Here is a 6,487-nt window from a genome sequence, read left to right on the forward strand (position 1 = left end):
TGCTTCCCCTCTAGCAACCATTATTCCAGTTCCTGTTATACCAGTGCTAGATTCTAAAGCAAAACCATGGCTTCATCTCAAGACACAGACACACCCGTGCCTGAAGCCATGCCACTGCTGCATTTTCAAGAAATTCCATGCCGTGTTCCTAGTCAGCAATCAATCCTTTCCAGACTGACTTCACTTTCATACCTTTAAGGGATCTCGAAGCACTGAAATACTTTTTCTAGGACCAAGTTCTTCCTTTTCAGAGGGTGCACCTAAGACACCCAGGCCATGACCAACACCATTATTGCTTCTTCCAGCTTTGACCATGACCATAACTGGTATTGTGGAGACTGGCTTATGTCATACCATTTGTGACTCCTTGTGTTCTTGTGCCAGGTACAAAAGTAAGAGCCAGCTGTAAGAATTCCTGGCAGTAGTAGTTGGCCTTTGTACTCTGTGAGATAGAGGGACTCTTCAGTGGACTACATATGTATGTTCATGTTGACCCTGATCACCTTCAGAGGAAAAGCTGTTAACCAACTTTTCTTCTGCGGAACATCTAGATCCTTGGCCAAGAAGAGTTCAATACACAACACTTTTCCTTCATTGTTTTCCTCCTAAGACATCTTCACTAGAGACTTTGGTCTCATTACCATCATCACCTTGGATTGGTTTGTCTTGTATAAACCTTGAAAAGAAGCCAGTCAACCTTGCATCCTCTGTGCCAGGGACTGTAGCATCTTCTGAGATGCTGATCATTTGCACAGTAATGCACCCTCAGTTTTCGGAGTGCTTACTGTTTCTTGTTTCTTAGGGAGTGTAAGAGTGATCAATTTCTGCTATTAAAGATTACAGATCTGTTCTGTAGCAGGTCTTCGTTTTACATGGACTGTTGTATGTTCATTGGAGCTCGACGCTTTGTCTGTAGTTTGAAATGGTTTCACAGAAGTCACTCAGACCATCAAGATGGGACTCCCTTTAGTCCTTAGAAGTCTTTTGAAGTCTCTGTGCAAACCTTTGGACCTTTGAACCATCCTTCATTAGCTAAATTTACACTTAAGATGGTCATCCTTCTGGCATTTGCATCTTCAGGGCATATCAGAGAACTCATGCTTTTGAACAAGGTCAGACATACTGAGGATTTAAGGTCACTTGGTCTATCTTTTGTGGTTGAGGTCGTTGCAGAGACCGTAACTCAAGGAAGTAACCACCTGTTTATGTGTCCCTTCTTTTAGCAGATAATTGAGTGTGTCTGAGGAAATTTGTGGAACACAAATGTAGATAAATAAAGATAGTTGGTTTGTATATAAAAAGATTGTATTGTTTTTAAAAAATCACAAATTTTTACTTGTTTTGTTTTATTATAAAGGAAAACCATGAATATTATGTAACACATTTTGTCTGAGCAGTTAAGTATTATTGCAAGAATCTAAATCCCTAGAGGTTTGATATATCGTTTCGGGGGCAGCCATAGCATCTACCTGACCAGAGTCTCATAACGTAGATCTGTGTAGTGTTCTAAATGAAAAACAAAATTATTTATTTTTTCCATTTGTGGGGCTCCTCTTGCTCCCTTTTGTCCTGTCATTTAGTTAAGATTCCTCCTTAACTTCATGAAAATGATGTGAAGTTATGTGAGTCTTATGTTATGCCTTTTTACCTCTTTCCTAGTGCTGGATCTGGTTTTGGTAAAGTGATGACCTTAAAGGCACTAGGAGCATTCTGTATATTTGGGTGCAAGTGGTAGAGCAGCTCTGTCCATAATGGTAGACCCATGATAAGCACAAAAAGTGCCGAGATAAATACCATTGATAACCTTATATGTGAACATGGAAATTTCTTTGGCCCCTTCAAAGTTAGCTTTGAGCAGCTCAGAATATTGAAACTGTATGAAGATACACAACAAAGAATGCAGGAAAATTTCAGGAAAGGCCCAAACTTGATTGGGTCAAATTTTTTCTGTGTCTCACTGCTAGATACTGGGGGCCATTTGGTTTGGAGAACTTGCATACTATTGAAGGTGCAATTTTTGTTACAAGTTTCCACTGGTAGTCAAAATTCCTCATATAGTATTACTGTATAGACAGGTAAAAATATCATTAAGACTTAAAAATTACAGTACCTATTTACCAGATAGTCAGATACCTAACCAAGGAAATGTCATTGTGACAAATTAAAAATAATAAATTGTTGGCTGAAATCACCACAAAAAATGTTCCAGGAAGACAAAGCAACATGAAAGACAGCAAAATATGCATCATACACTGGAAGAAAAAGAAATTATTCAGAAGGGGTGCAAATTAAATTTATTAGAGTTTTAAGCTGAAAAACAGAGCTGCTGAGATAATGTACAGTAAGACTTGCTAATCTGATGCATTTTATATCCATATTGTAGTGATTTTGGTCTGTTGTTTAATTTTTGATGAGTTGTTAACATGTTATATAATGAAATAATTATGTAGAACAGGAAAACAGAACAGTAAATAAAACAATACACAATGTACAATAAAAATAAACATTTAAAATTCCATTTAAGAAGAATAGGCTCGTTTTTCACTTATTTATATTCACTTTATATATGGAGTTACTGAATGAAATAGGCATTTAGAGTTTTAAAATATAATTAAGCTATATTACAATAAAAGCAGTGGAAAATGCTGTTTACTATTAGAATAAAAATCTTAAAGTTCATTAAAATATAAAAGTCTTGTTGTTCACGTTATAAATACTGTATCCACTACATATTAAATGTCATTGTTTGATTTAATGAAATAAACTCATAAGGAATTAAAATATATTGCATACATACTACAATAAACAAAATTTAAAAAACTGACATATACATGTGCTTTATGTATATATCAGTATATATGTACTTTTTATATAACTTACAGTGATGCTGTTGTCATGATGTATTATCCACTCTTCAGTGTGTTAGGAATGATTTCATATTATGAATTGGTAAAAAAAACTACAGAAATTTGTTACACTCCATCTTTAATGTGCAGTACAGTATTTATAACTCTGAGATAATTCTTGTTATTACAAAAAGAAGCATGAAACTGCAGTAGCCAGAAGTGTATGGGTAAAACCCACAAACTTAAAATCTTCTTTGGAAAAGTGAAGATATGTGGACAAGTTCCTCAGAATAAGAGGACAAAAGGAAAATTAACCTTCTCGAAGGTTTACCAGTTGCATGCTATCAAATCAGTTTTCAGGACACATACTGTACCGGCAAAACCAACATATGGAACAGACAGATTAGCATGTCCCCCACAATGACCGTTGTTTACACTCATTCAGCTAATTAAACGCATAGTCTTGGAAGGTACTAAATTTTTTCACTACTTTACTGCATTTGCTTTTACATGAAATGATGCTTCGAAATGATACAGTAGCTGCTAAGCCATTTCACTGAGTATTAAGTTATTTTAAATCCAAGGGAAAATAAAAACAATCAATTTGCATCTGTTTTGATTATATTTGATTATACAGTAGTTTAATACTGTAAACCTGGGACTAGCATCTCTGTTGTTGTTTTCTTGATTTTCTCCTTTACTGTATATACTGCTGAAATTCATCTTGTGTACCAAAAGTTCTGTTTTGCATTAAACCTTGCAATTGTTTCCCAATCATAAGTTTAATTTTTATATGATTTTGTAGCATTTCTAGCAGTCAAAACAACTTCAGTTGTGATCTCAAATTCTGTACAGTTGAGTATTTCTGGAACCTTATGTTTATTTCAAACAAATGTCCAGTTTCAAGGGTGTTACTGATACAGAATGTATTTTAACAGTTACAGTATATATTTTATTATACAAAGCATTGTATTTAATTTTTAGCCCATGTACAGTACAATTGTAATCTTAATGCATAAGAATTATATAGAGGTTATTTTTGTAAAAAAAATACTGTTGTTGGATATTAAATAAAGTGTATCCAAATTCTTGTTTCATAAAGCTTTATGCCTCTGTAATTTATACAGTTATCCTCTGTTATTGGTTGATTCAATATATAGTATTTTCATGGTTTCAGTTACCTATGGTCAAAGAATATTCTATATTAGAATAAAAAATCCAGATGTTGACAGAATTTGATTTCAGTTTTCATATGCTTGGTCACTATCTTGATGAGCTGCCCAAGTGATTCATCTCTGGGCCTCTGCAGTTGCTCCTAAGTTCACTTGCCATAAATCAAGTGACAGCTGTATCATGTATAATAAAAAAAAAGAAAAAGGCAGACCACACCCAACTCTCACTTTTTGAGTGGAAACTGGTCAAGGTTTTTATTGGGATGTCACTCAACAGAGACATTCTTTAGACAAATGAAACAATGAATGGATGGTTGAAACCACAGCCAAAATTTAGTTGGCAAGCTGTATTACTATGACCAAAGTTAACTATGCAAATGTTGGAGTTGGTAAGTAATACATCATGGAACAGTGCACAAGGAATGGTAATGTACCTGAAGATGAAAAACCAGTTAACACAACAAGACTAAAATTCTCTCAAAAGAGATACAGCAACATCAATGTACACTTTGAGATTTATGATGTACTAAGATAGAGAAATAAAGAGACATCACTAAAATTTGGCGAAAATAAAGTTCAGTAGCAAAGCCTACGCCTAAAAATCAAATACTGGGCGGTGTTGAGAAATTAGGCCATACAGTGTCTGAAACCCTTCCAATAGAAGAACTGTAGCACATATGGGCATACCATCAAAACATGTAACAGCCATCAGGTTCTGCATTCTGCAAATCAGGCAACCACACAACTGTGTGAAACCGTAGTACAACATTCCAAAATATGTTGACTGTGGTACACCATATCTAAGTCCAAAGAATGCTCATTCTACTTAAGTGAAATTGAGTTTAAAATATTTCAAGCTAGAATAGGTTTGACAGTAAAGCTAGTAAGATTAGAACTAAAAGAATTTGTTTCACTGATCCATCTGGGAAACTTAAATAGAAAACTGCAACTAATCAAAACCTGAAAAAAATAACTTTGGAAATAACATTAATGACAAAGCAGACTACTTGACTAATGATCTTAGAGAAAATTACAAAATTCCAGAAGTTAAAAGGAGCAAATTTCTTAATCTAAAATAGGTACAAAGTTCATGTAACACTGCGATCTGATGAATCTCTAAACCCTAAAAAACTGAAGAAATGCACAAGAGAGAGAGATAATAAAACATTCAAAGAAGGATCATTCTGTAGTCCCTTGTAAAAAAAAAAAAAGTAGCCAGATCTATCTGTGAGGCCACCAAAAGTATTAAAAAAAAAGGATGAGATTAAGCCATCCCAGTTGAAGAACAACCATCAGGGATAGAGGTAGAGAAAAACCATATACAGTCATGGTATTTTAATTACATATTCTATTCTTCAGCACTTGATGAACCTCAAAAGGTCACTATATGGCCTGTTTACAGATTTAAGCGGAATTTGCTTATATCATAAATTTTTATTAGTGATGCTGCAGAAGAGTTTGCCTTATTAAATCCGTACTTGATAACAAAAGAGAAAATCTATGGTCTGAAGAATGATCAGAAATGACCCATCAAAACCATAAGAATCAACAACCACCAAGACAATATAGTAATCTCTGAAAATGTCCTTCTGAATAAAAAAAATTCTAACATTAAATTTAACTTTGTATCAAAGAATTGAAATAAGTACGCTGATGTCATTGTGCAATCCAACTCTTCCATCTATTTTAGACTGTGGAAACCAAATATATGGCTTAGCATTAGATGAAGCATTAAAAATGTTTCTTAATGAAGGGCTCAGAAACTGCACTGGAGTCTCTCCGCCCTCTTGTAATAAATCTGTACTAGTCAAAAGGTGTGAGATAGTAACTGTGTAAAGTACAATGAAGATACAGGGAAGGGACTCGCAAAAAAAGAGCAAACATTCATGAACGATCATTCGCAGTCTTCTTAATGAGCGCCAACAGCCTTTTGAGTCAGTGTGAATGTCACATATCCTCCAGTACTAAAACTCACTCTGCATTGATTTATGTGTAAGTTTATATACATGCACGTACACAGTATTCATCCAAAAAGCATCATAAGCAACACAGTAGACAAAGCGAGAGCAATTTATACTGATGACTTTCAATCTCCGTCTGATGCTCTATTAGCTGCAATATCATCTAATGAAACATGTAAATTCTTTTTATCTAATAATGCCACTTTTTTCAGCAGAAGCGTCTGCAGTGTGCAATACAACATGCCTTTTCCAGTCCATGGATTATGGTATCATCACTGAATAATATGCTGGTTGCAGAGCTTCCCTTAACCGAATGTGAACAGGACATGTATGCCAAGAAGGCCTGGGAACTGGTTTGTCAAAACAGAGATTAATGCCCATCTGGCTGGCCAAGAGCTAGTGATAAAAAAGGGCTAAATTTGTTGCCTCTTTCTTTCACCTAACACATTACCCATCCAGCTGACGGACAAGGGAATCATCTCAGTCTATAAAAGGAGGTACAGTTGTA

Source organism: Macrobrachium rosenbergii, chromosome 20 (genome assembly GCF_040412425.1).
Source record: "Macrobrachium rosenbergii isolate ZJJX-2024 chromosome 20, ASM4041242v1, whole genome shotgun sequence".
Classification (NCBI taxonomy): Eukaryota; Metazoa; Arthropoda; class Malacostraca; order Decapoda; family Palaemonidae; genus Macrobrachium; species Macrobrachium rosenbergii.